The sequence below is a fragment of the Choloepus didactylus genome, chromosome 7 (genome assembly GCF_015220235.1).
Source record: "Choloepus didactylus isolate mChoDid1 chromosome 7, mChoDid1.pri, whole genome shotgun sequence".
In the NCBI taxonomy this organism is placed as follows: domain Eukaryota; kingdom Metazoa; phylum Chordata; class Mammalia; order Pilosa; family Megalonychidae; genus Choloepus; species Choloepus didactylus.
In genome coordinates, this window is record NC_051313.1 from 118,522,331 (window position 1) to 118,539,736 (window position 17,406).

General features: G+C 43.1%; 1 pseudogene; it reads right to left on the reverse strand.

Moving 5' to 3' along the window:
• Positions 1 to 1,966: 1,966 nt before the first annotated feature.
• LOC119540711 lies at positions 1,967 to 15,581 on the reverse strand (annotated as a pseudogene).
• Positions 15,582 to 17,406: the final 1,825 nt, after the last annotated feature.

Sequence of the window (17,406 nt, forward strand, 5' to 3'; positions counted from 1 at the left end):
AAGCTTTGCTGGTCTACAAATCTTGGTTCCAAAAGGAGGAGTGCTTCCACCAGGAAACACAACAGTAATCCCATTGAACTGGAAGTTAAGGCTGCCACCTGGCCACTTTGGGCTTCTTATGCCTCTGAATCAACAGGCAAGTAAGGGGATTACTGTACTGGCTGGGGTGATTGATCCTGACTATCAAGGGGAAATAGCACTGCAACTACACAATGGAAGTAAAGAAGAGTTTTCCTGGCATACAGGAGATCCCCTGGGGCGTCTCTTAGTACTACCATGCCCCGTGATTCAAGTCAATGGAAAACTGCAACAACCCAATCCAGGCAGGACTACCAATGGCCAAGAAACTTCAGGAATGAAGGTTTGGGTCACCCCACCAGGCAAAGAACCACGGCCAGCTGAAGTGCTTGCTGAGGGTAAAGGGAACATGGAATGGGTAGTGGAAGAAGGTCGTGATAAATATGAACTACGGCCACGTGACCAGTTACAGAAACGAGGACTATGATGATATGAATATTTCCTCCTCGTTTTGTGATGATTATGTTTGTATTTGTCTGTGAAGAAAATATTTTTGCTTTCTTCTCTGTCTTATCCCCTTATCATATGGCATAAGCTGTAACGTTCATTTTGAAGATATGGTTTTAGGTGATGTGTACGACTGTCAAGTTGACAAGGGGTGGACTGTGATGGTTGGGTTCATGTGTCAACTTGGCTAGGTGGCCTAGCTGTCTGGTCAAGCGGGCACTGGCCTGACGATTGCTGTGAGGCTATTTGAGGCTGGTTAATAAACCAATGGGCTGGTTTGTCGGATCATCAGTCAATTGACTGCAGCTGACTGATGACTCGTCAAGGGGCGTGCTTCCAGTGAGAGAATGCAATTGGCTGGATTTGGTCCGGGTGATCAGTTGGAGGCTTATAAGCCGGACGGTTAGAGAAACCTTCACTTCTTCTTCAGCTGCTCAGTGAAGCTTTTCCTGGGGAGCTCGTCGAAGTTGCCAGTTCGTTTCCTGAGGAGTTTGTCAAAGTTGTCGGTTCGTTTCCTGAGGAGTTCGTCAAAGTTGTCGGTTCGTTTCCTGAGGAGTTCTTCAAAGTTGCCAGTTCATTTCCTGAGGAGTTCGTCAAAGTTGTTGGTTCGTTTCCCGAGGAGATCGTCGGACGTCTTCTTTGGAGTTGACAGCTTGTTGACGGCTCTGCAGAATTTGGACTTGTGCGCTCCCGCAGTTGCGTGAGTCACTTTTACAATTTGATAGTAAGAGACATCTCTCATTGATTCTGTTTCCAAGGAGGACCCTAACTAATACACCTGGGTTTATTTTTCTTCCTTTACTTTTCAAGGACTTTTCAAGTAATTTTACTTTGAAGTGTCACTTCCTTCCTTTTTGTTTCTGAGTTTTCTCCTGCAAAAAGGGTCTGCAGAGGCCTGACCCTTAGTCTAAGGTGCTGGAATTCAGGGGAGTACAGAGGTCTCCAACTGTAGAAATGTGTTTTCTCCTCTCTACATCTTGGATTCTCTGTACCATGTGGAGGGTCAGCCACTATTAGAGGCCTCATATGTGAATGAGTTAGCCCCACTCCACATAGCCTCTCTTTTAGTTATCTCAAGACAAACCTGTTTGGGATATAAATTACATTCGCAAAATCCCTTGACAGCAGCACCTAGGCTAGAGTTTGATTGAATAACTGGGAGGGGTGTGCTAGAAATCAACCAGGAGAGTGATTTCCTAGCTCCCACATTCCCAACTGTAAAATGAGAGGTTGTTACACTCCTATAAATGAATCCTCCCCAACAAAAAAATTAATTGCTTGAGTTCATGTAAACGGGATCCAGCGATGTCCTGTGAATTGGCCTTTGAGGAACATTTTTGCCTTGGGAAGAGTGTATGAATGCAGGGTTATGGGGAGAGAGAGCAGGTTTCAGCTGGTTCAGGGTGAAAGAGCAGTCAATGTCTGCCTCTAGAAGCGTTTCTTAAGTGCAGATGGAATTTGAAGGTGAATAGCCTGTGTTGCCTTCAGGGACATTGAAAGCCTTCCATCTTCTCAGCCTTTCCTCCCTTTCTCTTGAGGTCTCCTCAGCCTGATAATTTGTAATTCCATCCCATGCTTGAGCAGTGATCTAATGGCCAACAGAGTACCTTCCATGGGGGTCTGAATACAATAATCGGCTGCTTCTGTGTTCGTAAAGGGCACAGAGGCTGCACCACAGAGCAAGAACTTCTGATTTATCCAAACTTTCACACCACTTGAATGAGATCAGTCTTCTCTGATCCCATTCAGCACCTCATCATGGATCATCTCAAAATCCATAGGATGAAATAGATGTTTGATGATAACAACTCACTCATAGCACATTTGGGATGGCCCAGCTCTCCTATCAGGTTTACAATCCAACTCTTTTGTTGTCAAGAGAGCTGCTTCTTGTAGTCTTTGCACTTTTTTTGGAAGTGTCATATTCCCTCCTCACTTGAAACTTTGCCACCTCGACATGCAATTTTAGCCTCTAATTTCATCTTCATCCAAGAGTTTTAATGCAAGGTTCACAGACTCTCTCTTCAAATAACAACAAAGCCCATCTCCTTTAAGATTTCCTTGATTATCTTTGTAAAGCTTGACTTGAAATTCTTCCGTCTGAGAATCTGTCATAATAATGCCACATACGGACATAGGCTGTATAAGTTCATTCATCACAATGTCTGGAGGCAAACCAGACACATGCACACTTGTACTGTTGTCTTCTTCCACATGAAAAATTCTGATTCTGCCTTTCTTTTTTCTCCCCTCTTTTTGGAATCAGTGGGTTCAGGGAACTTCTCTTTGTAGAGGTTCCTTTGCATTCCTAGCATTGACTTCTTGTATGTGTGGAGTAGAGTGAGAGAAGCCATAATTGGCTCGATCTGTAGCAAGGAAATCCTCAGGGATCTTGGAGAACCAAGGCTTCTTTTCTAGATCCCACTCATAGGAGGTGTCAGCTACCTGCATCCCAAAGAATCAGTTTTCCACCAGGTTCTTCCTGGGTGTCTCAGTCCTTGATGTTTCTGTATAATTCTTGCCTTTGCAACTGCTCATCAGTCTTGTCATTCCCATCCCAATTGTTGCTGCTCTTGTTTCCCACCTAGCACAGGGGCAGGATCCAGGTGAGTGAAGAGGCTGAAGTGACAGTGGCTCACTCCACCGGGCCTCAGAGCTGCTGCTAGGTCCAGGCTGCCACTGCTACCAGACATATCTGAATCAACTGTTCAGTCTCCATATTAAATGTTTAGCACACTAAGTCACTGAATCCTCACAGCAGCCCTATGAGGTAGGTACTTTCCCTTACAGAAGAGGAAATTGAAACCCCAGAAACCCTTGTCCAAGATTGTAGACATGACAAAGCTGGGATTTAAACCTGGCAGGTCTGGTGCCAGAGGCCACATCCTAACTACCACTTTTTTTTAATCAAAATTTTTTTGTTGTAGAGTGTAACATATATACATAGAAGTAATAACTTTCCAACTTCAATTTAACATGTAGTTAAAGAGCAAATTCTAACCACCACTTTTTATAGTCTCCAAGAGACTTAACTAAATCCAACCTGCCTCCCATCCCTGTTTTTATCATTTAGTGGTAAAAATGTCAACTCCCTAGCTTTACTCTCTATTGCACTGTGGTCCCCACAATGTTCTCTCTGTACTTTCTGGCCCTGCCCCAACCCTCTACCTGCCCCCTCCCTCACCTGTCCTCATGCCCTCTGATGAACTGAAAACTCCCTCATCCCCTTAACTTCTCCTTGGAGCGCTCCCTCCACTTCCAGGCCTTAACTGAAATTCGACTCTCCCTGGAGGGCACCACCTCCCCTGCAGCCTTCTGAAATGAGAGCTGTTTATTTTCTTAGAGGTGAGGGTGCTTTCCTTGCTCCAGTTTGCTGCTTCCAGACTATTCCTCCCCCATCCCCCAATTTGTAGTTTAAAGTAACCCTCTTCCGCCGAGGCTCAGCCATTGAGCTAGACTATCGTCTCCCTTTCTCGTTGCTGCAGCCAGACCCCTCCACTTCATTCAGGGGGACCCTGGCACCCGGATGACGATTGTCCTCCCAGTGAGTCCTCCCAAGGGGAGACTTCATGGCCCACAGGGAAGACCCATTCCTCACTTTCCCTCTCAGCAACCTGACGACTTCATCCCCAGGCACCCATTCTCATCATCATGCCCTGGACCTTGTCACCCAGAATTGCCCCTCCTGGAGAATCACTCATTCAAGCAGCCTGCTCTTAGCTCATCTCCTAACCTTCCACCTGTCTATCTCCTCCCCTTATGACCATTTTTTAGACTCCTGGGACCTCCAGATCAATGATGCCTCCCTTTTTCCAACCCAATTTAACATGTAGTTAGAGAGCAAATTCTAACCACCACTTTTTACAGTCTCCAGCCCTTTCCTGTCTCTACTCCCTCTCTAGCCAACTTTGACTCCATGGCCCTTCATTTCAACAACTCCCTTGACAATATCCCAAACTCCTGCACCCCTCTGTATTTTCATCTTCTGTACCCATCTGGCAAGACCCCAATCTTGGATGAGCCCAGTAATCTTTTTTCCCTAGGATTTTGCCCTCACAGCTAAAATGAGTTGGAAGAAGTCATACAACCAGGAAATGGTTATCATGCATTCTGGGTCATCAGCTCTAACGAGGCTCCCAGCATTGCTTAGCAACTCCACTGCATTATTCTGGCAGATGGCTATTTTAAATCTCCCTGATCCCTCCAGCCACGAGGCTCCTCTCTCTGTGTCTCCCCTCACTCACATTAGATGATCTCGCTTCTTATGTTACAGAGAAAACTGAAGCCCTCAGAGGGAAATGCCTCCCTTGACAACCTGTTCCAAATCCACACCCCTCCTGCATCCGGACCCACCCTCTCCTTGTTCCTTCATGTTAGAATAAACGGTTCTCCAACTTTGGTGTGTGTCACCTGGGAGGGTGTGTGAAAACAAGTTTCTGATTCAGTAGGTCTGGAGAGGGACCTGAGGATTTTCATTTCTAACCACTGTCCAGGGGATGCCCGGTGCTGCTGGTTTGAGGCCCCACTTTGAGAACCTCTGGAGTTCTCCTTCTGCCTGAGGACAGGCCCTCTTCCCACTTTCTGCATCCCATATCCTGCTGCCTTCTCAGGACACTTACATGATTGATAGACCCCTTCTTCTCCTCTCCCACTCTACATTCTTGCCATCAGCTGTTAAGCCCGTTCATGCCTCTCCCTCTTAACAAAACAAAGCAAAGCAAAGCAAAGCAAAACAAAACAAAACAAAACCTCTCTCTGGCTCACTTCCTTCTGTGTTTCTTTCCATCTCACAGCCCCTCAAAATCCATGGGCTGAAACAGCTTTTAGATGATAATATCTCACTCATAGCACATTCGGGATGGCTCAGTTCTCCTATCAGGTTTACAATCCAACTCTTTTGTTGCAGAGAGAACTGCTTCTTATAGTCTTTGCCCCTCTTTTTAGAGGTGTCATATTCCCCCTTCAGTTGAAACTTTGCCACCTCGACATGTAATTTGTAGCCTCTAATTTCATCTTCATCCAAGAGCTTTAATGCAAGATTCACAGATTCCCTCTTCAAATAACATCAAAGCCCATCTCCTTTAAGATTTCCTTGATTATTTTTCTAAAGCTTGACTTTAAATTCTTCTGTCTGAGACTCTGTCGTCATAATGCTGCAATTGGACATAGGCTGTATAAGTTCATTCATCATAATGTCTGGAGGCAAACCAGACACATACATACTTGTACTTCTTCCACATGAAAACATCCTGATTCTGTCTTTTTTCCTCCCCTCTTTTTGGAATCAGTGGGTTCAGGAAGCTTCTCTTTGTGCATTCCTAGCATTGACATCTTGTACAGCGAGACACACTGTCATTAGAGAAGCCATAATTGGCCTGATATGTAGCAGTAAAATCCTCAGGGATCTTCTTGGAGAACCAAGCCTTCTTTTCTAGATCCCACTCTTACTTGACCTCCCACCAGTACTAAACGCTGTTGATCTATTCTTTCTTGAAGCACTTTCTTTGGCCGTAGGGACTCAGCTTCTGGTTTCCCTCACCACTTGGCTGCTCCTTCTCTTCTTCTCTGGCTCATCCTGCTCTATCCCACCATGTGGACTTCATCAAGGTTAGCCTTGAAGCCCTCCTCTTCTCTCTCTACACACTCCCTCCAGGGGATCACACATGTACCAAGGCTTTAGTTTCTCCAGCTGATTGCTCTCAAATTTATATCTTTCCTCTAATCTCCAGACTTGTGTATCTGATCACTTTCTGGGCACCCCACTTGCATGCTGCAAAGATACCACAAACTTAGCCTATTGAAAACTGATGTCATGATCTTCCCTTGTAAGCAGTATCATCTTCAGATATGGACAAGAGAGGCTCTGGCCTGCTCCGCCTGCTTTAGGGGGCCCCACCTATCACAAAACAGCCTGTCGGCACGACATTTATTAAAGGATACCCAGGTGTATGACATTTGGTATCTGGCCCTCAGTGCTGGCATAGCACAACCTGAAACCCTAAACATCTGCTCTCATAATTAACACTGTTCAGGCCCCAGGGAAAAATCTTTTGCCATCTCTTGCCCTGTATCCTGGAAACAAAAGGTGACTACACTCTAATGCTGTGAAAGTTTGAGGTTGTTTCTGCCAACTTCTGAGGCACAAACTGCTTTGGAGTGTGAGGAGGATTGAAGCAACAGAAGCATTTAGGTAAGAGAAAATACTAACTAATTAACTTGTCAAATATTACCTCCTATTAGCATAATAAAGCATCATTTCCCAATGGTGCTGAGTGTCCATTTTTTATTGCTTCTGTTCGTGTTCTAGAGGTCATGGTCCTGAAATGCTTAGCAAGTAGTGCTGTATTGCACATGATGGTTGAGAAACACTTTTCAATATTAAACAATTCTTATTACTATTAAATTTGTATGTATGTAGGGGAGGTGTATTTTCTGCATGATTTTTCTGTAAACCTTCAACTGCTCTGATAAATTTTTTTTCTAATTTGTATGCATCTAGGTCTAGACATAATTTGTGCTACGTATATTACTAATTCTCTGTATCGGTAATTAGATGGATGTTGAATCCTAAATTGTGAATAATTTGATTTTTAAAAAACTCATAAATTTTAATAAAAATTTCAAAAATTAAGTAAAAAATTCAGCTTTATTTAAATTAGTTTGACTTAAAATATTATTTATTAATTATAATTTGTTTTTGTCTTTTAATGTTAATAACTTTGTAGATTTTAGAAGGAAAATAACTGGTAAATATATATGAAAACTGATTTCAAGTTTTACTTTTTTTACATTTACTTTAATATTTTGGTGAAAATACACTTAAATTTTGTACATTTTGACTACAATGATTGTTTTTTAACCCTAGATCATAAAGAATGAGTACAAATTGAGATCATGATAGAAATAGAAAACAGGAACATGGAACTCAAAGAAATAGGCTGAAAATAAAATAGAATATATTCAAAGAAGCAGTCTACTTAAAATTTTTAAAACCAAGGAAAATACAAACAGAGGCTGTATCATTCTCATTGTTTTGATCAGTAATTAAATTAATAACGAATATGAAGTTGCAGGGATTTTATTGAATCCATTCAAGTTGAAGATTTGACAAAAATAATTTTCTGACTCATTTTCATTAGCTATTGTAGAGCAGAGACAAGAGGTCCCAGCTGTGTTCTGCCAAATTTCCAACCTACAGAAACCATGAGAGTTAATAAATAGTTACTGTTGCTTTGAGCTACTAAGTTTTGGGGTTGTGTATTACACAGCAGCGGATGACTAATGCACATCCTCAGTTCACAACTCCTTGCAATCAGGCTCTGTCCCTACTACCCTCCACAGTGGAGCGCTTCTCCCTAAGGTAACCACAGATGGATCTTATCCTCAGATCCGATGAGCACATTTTGGTTTTCATTTCACTTTTCTTTTCTGGAGCCTTTGACCCTTTTGACTACCCTTTTGAAGTTCTTTTCTCTTGATTTTTGTGAAACCACTCTCACTCTCATTTCTCTTCCTACTTCTCCAGCTGATATTTCTCAGACTCTTAAATTTGCTGCATTCCATGATTCGGTCCATGCACCTTCCTCTCCTCATCCACACATTTTTTTCTTGGGCACACTCACACCCGTGGCTTCAACTACCTTCCTCTGCTAGTAACTCCTAATTGCGTATCTCCAGCCAGATTTCTCTCTTCACCTCCACTCCCAGATAATGTTTCATGAATCTTTCCATTGGAGTGTCCCCCAGACAGTTTAAATGTAATATTTCTATTTAAACCTATCAAGTAAGCATTGTATAGTCCCAAAATTGAATTCATCTCTTCCCCTAAACCTGCTCCTTTCCCACTGTTCCTGATTTTAGTGATGGGATTACCAACCACCTTCCTTCCTTCCTAACATTACAGGTATAGCTAAGGCCATTCCATTTCTCTCTTTCCTCAGAGGTAATAACCATTCTGAAATTGTTGTGAATTATTTCCATGCATTTTTTTGTACTTTCAACAAATATGTTTGTTTTCCTAAACAGCATACACCATTGCTTCATGTCATTTGAAACTTAAGTAAGTGATACCACACATTTTTGCAACTTTCTTTTACTCATTATATTGCTAAAAATAGCTATCATTCCTTTATTTTAACTGCTGTGCTGTATTCCATTGTAAAAACAAACCATACCTTATTTATCCATTCCTTTACTGACTGTTAGGTTGTTTCCATTTTTTTTTTTTTTTGACAATCAAATGATATTGCAATGATCATTCTTGTCGTTATCTCCTTGTGCAATGTAGAAGTATTTTTCTAAGGTACACATCTAGAAGTAGGGTTGCTAATCCATTAGATATGTGCATTTTCAGCATTAAGCATTGCCAAATAATTCATTGATTTTTTTTTTGCATCCATTTAAACTTCAATCCACAATGTATGAGTTCTTATTGTCTCACATTTTGGCCCACACTTTGTGTTATCAGAATTATTTTAATTTTTAAATGTGTAAAATAGTATCTCATGGTTTTTGTTTGAATTTCTACATTACTAAGAAAGTTTCTCATCTTTTCATATGCTTATTGGCCATTCAGATTTCCTCTTTTGTGACTTGCCTGTTCATAACTTTTGCTTATTTTTCTTTTCCTGTGTCCTTAGCTTACTGACCTGTAAGAGTTCTTTATATTCTTTGTTGGTTATATAAGTTGTAAATATTCTCCATTGCTTTGTTTACAATGTTTCCTGTCTTACAGAAGTTTTTTATTTTAATTTAACGTGGTTATTTGTGTAAATGTTTTCTTTTATGTTTGTACTTTTTGTGTCTTATTTAGGAAATCCTTCCCTAGTCTGATATTGTCAGTATATTATCCTATATTTTCTTCAAGCACTTTTTAAGTTTTTCTTTTCAAATATTTAAGCTATCTGAAATTTTTCTTTGGGATGGTAGAGTTTAGGGATCTTTCTTTTTTTTACAATTTGGATAGCTAGTTAATGCAAGACCATCCTTTTTCTACTTTTCTTTTTCCTTTTTCTGAGATCTGGTTGATTTGTACAGGTTAGTGTGATGCCCTGATATATCCCAGAATAATCTGGACAAAGAATAAAAATGTATCTGCAAAGCCTCCTTGAGGAAAATGTGGAAATATTAAACTTTGCCACCTGAGGAATTCCTGATATTTTCGCAAGCATTGGGGACTAACAATTTTGAAAGCCAAGCCCTTGATCTTGGGGCTTGCCCTTATGAAGATTGTTACTGAAAAGGAGAGGCTAAGCCTATTTATAATTGTGCCTGAGAGTCACCCCCAGAGAACCTTTTCTGTTGCTCAGATGTGGCTTCTTTCTCTAAGCCAGCTCAGCAGGTGGACTCGTTGCCCTCCCCTCTATGTGGGACATGACTCCCAGGGGTGTAAATCTCCCTGGCAACGCGGGACATGACTCCCAGGGATGAGCCTGAACCCGACATTGTGGGATTGAGAAAATCTTCTTGACCAAAAGGGAGATAAGAAATGAACCAAAGTAAAGTTTCAGTGGCTGAGAGATTTCAAATGGAGTTGAGAGGTCCTTCTGGAGGTTATTCTTATGCATTATATAGATATCCCTTTTTAGTTTTTAGTGTATTAGAATAGCTAGAAGGAAATACCTGAAACTGTTGAACTGCAATACAGTAGCCTGGATTCTTGAAGATGACTGTATATCTATACAGTTTATACTGTGTGAACGTGCAATTGTGAAAACCTTGTGGCTCACACTCCCTTTATCCAACGTGTGGACAAATGAGTACAAAAATGGGGACAAAATGTAAATGAATAATAGGGGGGAATGGGGGGTGTGGGATGTTTGGGTTTTCTTTTTTTACTTTTGTTTTTACTTCTTATTTTTGTTTTTTTTGAGTAACGAAAATGTTCAAAAATTGATTGCGTGATAAATGCACAACTATATGATGATACTATGAACAATTGATTGTGCACTTTGGATGATTGTATGGTATGCAAATAGATATCAATAAAGTTGCATTAAAATTTTGGATAGTCAGTTAACACAAGACCATCATTTTTCCACTGATTTATGTCACTATTGTCATACTAAGTTCTCATACATATGGAGTTTGATCCAAAAAGTTGTTTTCTGTTCTAGTGCCCTGTTTGTCCACATGCCAGAACTGTACTGTTTTAATCACTCCAGCTTTAAAATTGTGATAGATGGTATGGCAAATACTCTGTTATTCTTTTCCTTCAAACCTTTTCAGCTTTTCTTCCATCAGAGTTTTTTTTTTTTTTATCTTCATTTTATTGAGATATATTCACACACCACGCAGTCATACAAAACAAATCGTACATTTGATTGTTCACAGTACCATTACATAGTTGTACATTCATCACCTAAATCAATCCCTGACACCTTCATTAGCACACACACAAAAATAACAAGAATAATAATTAGAGTGAAAAAGAGCAATTGAAGTAAAAAAGAACACTGGGTACCTTTGTCTGTTTGTTTCCTTCCCCTATTTTTCTACTCATCCATCCATAAACTAGACAAAGTGGAGTGTTCCATCAGAGTTTTAAGAACAGCTTGTTAAGTTCCATAAAATATCTTGTTGGGAGGTGGATTAGAATTGCACTGAGTTTACAGATTTGGGAAAAAAATGTTGGCTTTAAAGTGAAATTTCCTCTTCATGAACATGGCATGTCTCTCCATTCTTTTAGGTCTTCTTTTATGTTCAATAAAGTTTTACAATTTTCTCCTTAAAGATCATGTACATATTTTGTTATATTTATTCCTAAGTATCTTACAGTTTTTATTGCTGTTACAAATGGTATTTTCTTAAAATGAAATATTCTATTTGGTTATTACTGTGGGATGAGTGTATTGATGTTTCTATATTCGTCTTGTCCCCTGCAATATTTCTGTACTATGTATGAGTCCTAATAGCTGGTTTGTAGGTTTTCATGGATTTTCTAGGTAAGCAATCAATCATCTATGTATAGTGATGGTTTTATTTCTTCTTGTTCTTAATGTTCCAGTTCAGACCCGCCTCTCCCCAGCACAAAGTCGAATAGAAACAGTAAAAACTGGCATCCTTATCTTGACATTGGAAGTTCCTTTCTGTTCCTAGTTGGTTTCATTTTTAAAAAATCATGAATGAGTGCTAAGTTTTAGCCAATTATTTTTCTGTGCCTATTGAGGTTATCAACGTGTTTTTCCTTTTAATAAGTCAAAGTTGTAAGTATCATTAATGGATTCTTTAAGTAAACCAGCCTTGCATTCTTGGAATAAACTCGACTTGGTCATTCATTAAACATGGGCACACCCAAACTCCACTGGATTCAGTTTGCTAGTATTTTTATTTACTATTTTTAGTCTTATGAATGTGAGTGCCCTCTTTTTCAATTGCCTGGAACAGTTTATATAAATAAACAGATAACAGTCCCTTTGAGAGTTGGCAGAACACCTCTGTAAAACCATCTGGGTACTGTATGTGTGTGTGTGTGTGTGTGTGTGTGCGCGTGTGTACATTTTTAACTTCTGCTTCAATTCTTTAGAATTTATAGCTATGCTTTGGTTTTCCTTTTCTTCTTGACTCAGCTTGGGTTGCCTTTCATCTGATTTCTCCAGCTCTTCAGGATCAGGGCTCGTCTTCTATCCATGAGCTGGAGAGACGCAAGCCCTTAGTTGCAGAGTCCGTTCCCTCCTAGTCCCTCTTCCAGAGGAGCCACAGCCAGCTAGCTCATCCTCAGGCTTTCAGTGTCCTCTTTTGTTTCTAGCACCTGGGGCTTCCCTTTCCTTTTAGAACTCAATCATATATTCAATTTTTTTGTATGTTATCCAGCACTTCTACATGATGGAGCAAGTGTGCTTTTAGATTTACAAATTCCTCAATTTTGCTTAATTCTGAATTTGATGCTCCCATTTTATAGACAAGAAATCCAATGTTCAGGTGGTTTAATAGCTTGCCCAAGATCACACCACTAATATATTTAACCTCGTTACTGAACCCAGATTTTCTGATTCTGAATCTGAGCTTTTGCCACATTATTTCATGCTGCCTCGTGAAGCCAATGAGGCCAAACCGGAAAGAGGTACTAAAAAGTTAAATGGGGGTCTTATAGATAAGCTGGAGGGGCCCTGGGATAGAAGTGGGACAATGCTGAGAAACATGGAGGAAATAATGGTGCTATGGAAACGGCATGTGCTACTCCCAGCTGCAGCTGCTGGAGGGAGAATCATGGCTTTAGTCCATCCTTTCAGAAATCCCAGAATCCATCCCCCCACCCCAGCCCCAGATCCTGGCATGCAGACATTCATTCATCAGATTTTATGGCATGTCCTCCATATGCTAGGTCCAGAGAAGGACAAAAGTGAGCATCTGCAGACAAGATCCCTGCCCACTGGGGTCTTACATTCTATGGGGATCAGACATTAATCACATTCACCAACATGTGTAGAACTGCAGCTGTGCCAAGCACAGAGCTCCTGAGGGGAATTTGACCCTGAGGGAAGGTCAGGGAACCTTCCCTGAGGATGTGATACATCAGCTGAGCTCTGAAGAAAGAAGAGCAGCTAACTAGGCGAGGAATGGAGAGGAGCTTTGAGGCCGAGGGCCAGTGCGTGCAAAGGCTCTCTGTATAGGAAGCGTGGAGTGGGCAGGAAATGGAAAAAGGCCAGTGTGGCTGGAGTACAGGGAGAGAGGGGGATGGTGAGTGGCGGGAGGTGGGGCTGGAGATGTGACAGGGCCACAGCTTGCAGGGTCTTAGAGGCCCCGTTAAGGACTCTTTAACCTAAGGTCTTTAAACTAAGATCAGTAGGAATCCATTGAATGAGTTTGAGCAGGGTGCCTGAAGCAATCAGATTTGCATTTCAAAAAGAGGTCTCTTACTCAGGTGCGCAGCATGGCTTAGAGAAGGCCATTTCCAATTCCCAGCCTCTTAGGAGAAGAGATGTAGAGTGACTATTGCAGTGATGTGGGGGAGAGCGATTGTGGTGGGGCCAGGGTGGTGGAGGGACAGAGAGAGTGGACAGACTTGAGAGATATTACAGCAGATGAAATTCATGGGAGTAGATGCCGGATTCAATATTGAGATGCTCACACTGAACGTCCCTAGATCAAAGGCCAGGTCCACGACATATACCTGTTTGCAACACCCATCTCCCAGAATGGTCCTTGACAGAGTGGGCTCAATACATATTTCCTGGAAGGGAGAAAGTGATAGTGGTCTCTCACATGATCCCTTTCACCTCCTTTCACCTCTAAGGTTCTTTAATTCTATCCTGCACATATCAATAATCAAACCTCTCTTTGACACACCACAGGGATAAATGTTGGGAATTCCAAAGAATATATTTTAAGGGAAGTTAATACAAGTTCTAAGGTTTACCTTATCCTTTCACATGAACAGTAATGACAAACGCTGCAGGTGTTGCCCAGGGGAGTACCTGCCCCAACCGAACCTTTTACAAGGTGAAAGATGAGCCTCCCTCCTCAGTGTCAGCCTGGGCCAGGGGTGCCAGTCTGGAGGGGATGCTCCTGTGGGACTCCTGGCTGACTCTTCGTTCAAAGCCAGTTTCCCAGAAAATGAAGAGGACATGAAACAAGCAATTCTGTGGAAGAAGTGCAAATGGCAGGAAATGCAGTACTTTTGATGGCAGCACTGGGGGAAAGATGTAAATTGAAGAAATGAGCAGCTCCTGGAGGTGTTTGTACCTGAAGGCATGTCTAAGTTTTCCTGAAATGTTTCTTATATATCTTGTCTCACACAGCCCTGTCCTTTCTCAGCATCCTAGGACTTTCCACTTTCTCCTTCAACCTCTCTTGGCTTCTTCCTCTGGTCTCCATTTCCTGCATTTCCCTGCTCCATCCCTGAACATGTGGCTCTGCCAGTTTTCGCCTTTCACTAAAAAGCGCTGGAAAAGGCAGTCGGAAGAACGGCTTCCATCTGTGACTTAATCTCAGAGTTAATTGCTACGAGGGTTTTAGACAGCAGCACAGGGTACCACCATGGAAGGGTGTTGGGCGTAACTCTGGCACCAGGGCGAGAAGGACCCGGCAATCTTGGGGGACGAGATGGGGTTGGGTGGGGCCAGAGGGGGTCTGGGACTTGATGATGAGGTTGTCATGGAGATCTGGAGACTCAATTATCTCTCTGGAAAGAGCCCTTCATGATTATCCCAGGGAATCTGACCCGCCCATGACAACAGCAGTTCCAAGACAGTCTGACAGTCTGGTTAAATTTTTCAGGTAGGACAGGAGATGGGAAAGGGCCCAGGGACTTTTTTTTTTTTTTTTTTTTTTTTTTAACTTGGAAGAACAGCTTCCCTACTAAGAAACAAGGGAAGCTCTTTTCCAGGCCTGGGAGCTCCATTGGGGATCAGGACTTTGGCCTTGGGTTCGATGGGCCTGGCCAATCCAGCTTTGAGTAAGTCCAGACAGGATACTGGTTGCTCTGAAAGTCGCTCTGGCCAGGGCTGGGTGGGAGCTGTGCTCGCTGTGCCTCCTGCAGCAGAGGCAATCACCCCGACAGCAGAGGGGTCTGGAACTAGTGCTGCTCCTGTGCCCTCCTGGAGTCCTGCTGGGCTTCCTGGAAGGGTGAGAAGGCAGAAGGGGGCTGCCTCCAGACTCCCCTCCCTTCCCACCGTCTGTGGCCTGGTATCGTAGCATACGGGAGCTGTGAACGAAGCCACAGACAAGGAGGCCACGCAGTAAAGCCTGTCCCCAGCGCGGCCCGGGTGGTGCTGTGCCAGGCTGGGGCTGCAGCAGAAGCCACGCCCATAGCTGGGGCAGCAGAAGGGCTTCCCGCCCGTGTGGACTCAATGGGGCCGCCCACCTTGCTCTGTCCCAAGCCCTGGAGGCACTGGGGGCAGGGGATGGGCTCCTCACTACCTTGCAGGCCTGCATGGTAGCCAGCTACAGCCACGCCTGAGGGAAGAGCAGACCACAGTCCTGGCATGTGCAGACTGACTGGGAGGACAAGGACCTGAGCGGTAGACCCGCTGGTGGGCCACGAACCTTGGGGTGCTGGCTGAAGCCAGGACCACACTTGCTGCCCAGGTAGGGGGTCTTCCCTGTAGGTGAGACATACCCCTAGCACTTGCCACACTTTGGCAGGAGGTAGGGTGCTCACGGATTGGGACATCTAGTAGCGGATGAGGCTGGGGTGGCAGCCCAAACCCCATTGTAGTTGGCCCAGACAGGGGGTTGCTGGCTTGTGTGTACAGAGGTGCGCTGCAGCAGGCCGGAGCCCAGGGAGACGCTCCTGCCACACTGAACACAGCCATGGGGGTCTCGGGCAGGTGTGTGCAGTGGAGTGGGGTCAGGTGTGAGCTGTGGTGGTCACCCATGTGCAAGGGTAGGCGCAGGGCCCGGTGGGCCCTTTGGCAGAACTTCTACCCGCATTTGGGGCAGGGAAAGGGCCACTCATCCAAGTGAGATGTGCCCAGGGGAGAGAGGTGGGAGTGGAGGGAAGAGGAGGCTCCACATTCCAGGCAGGAGAAGAGCTTTGCTGGGGATGGGGATGGGGACCCTGGTAGGGGTCAGCTGTGACAGCTGCAGGGTCAGGGGTCCATAGTAGATAGGGGGCTGGGGATTTGTCCTGCCCTCTCCTCCTCTTCTTTTGCTCCCAGGCCTGGAGGGAATGGGGGAGGGTGGGCAGTGGTGTAGGAAGCCAGAGGTGAGAGCAGTGAAGGGTGAGAAAGCAAATGGGACGGAGGTAGGAGAATAGGGGCTCAGCTTCTCCTCCCAGTTGAGGCAGTGGATGGAGGCTTCAGTGACCTCTCCCCTCTCCCCAAAGTGTAATATGGGGGTGGTGGGGAAACCCAGGGCATGACTTTCCTGTGAGCAGTTTACCGGAGCTGTTTTTTAAAATTTATTTTTAAATGGCAACCATAAATACAACATAAAATTTGCTATTTTAACCATCCTTACATGTACAATTCAGTGGCATTAACCACATTTACGGTGTTGGGTTGCCATCACCACTATCCATTTTCATCATTCCAAACAGAAACTCTTGTATCCATTAAGTAATAACTCCCCCTTTTCCCTCCCCCCAGTCCCTGGTAACCTCTAATCTGCTTTCTGTTTTGTGAATTTGCTTATTCTAGATATTTAATATAAGTGGAATCATATAACCTTTGTCCTTTTGTGTCTGGCTTCGTTCACTTAACAAAATGTCTTAAGGTTCATCCATGTTGTAGCATGTGTAAGTATTTTTTTTTCTTTCGGTGACAGAACCACATGGTTTCAGTGAAAATCAATGCAATTGTTAGACATTAACAAAAGATCAATTTGGAAATACTAAGTCAGGCAAGCATGAAAAAGTCGGAGTATAAAACAATGCAAGGAATAAATTCATTAGCCTCCCCTCTACATGGGACATGACTCCCAGGTGAGTGAATCTCACCTTTGATTGAAAATGCCTCCTTGACCAAAAGGGGGAAAAGAAAGGTAATAAAACAAGGTTATAGTGGCTAAGAAATTTCAAATAGAGTTGAGCAGTTTTCCTGGAAGTTTCTCTTATGCAAGCTCCAGCTCCAAAATGGCCACAGTATAGCCCTAACTCAACGGTAGTTCCGAAATACCTAGGTCCCTATCTGAGACTCAGTGAGTCTCACTCACTCAGTATATTTTTCACTCACTAAGTATATTTTTCAGAAACTTAAATCCACCAGTGTTCCTATGCCAGATAAGTCCTACAACCCAGAGGCAATAGCCTCTTTAAGAACAACAGCAAGATGCAGCCCCCTTCCCCATAATGGGGACACCCCTTTTCAATATGAACAAGTTAGGGTGGTCACTGCCTAGACACCTCTGAAGATCAAGAAAGTGATTAAATGAGAGGAAGGGGTAGCAACAGACAAGATAGGATTAACAAAGGATTATGAATACTGAATCTTTATATATATA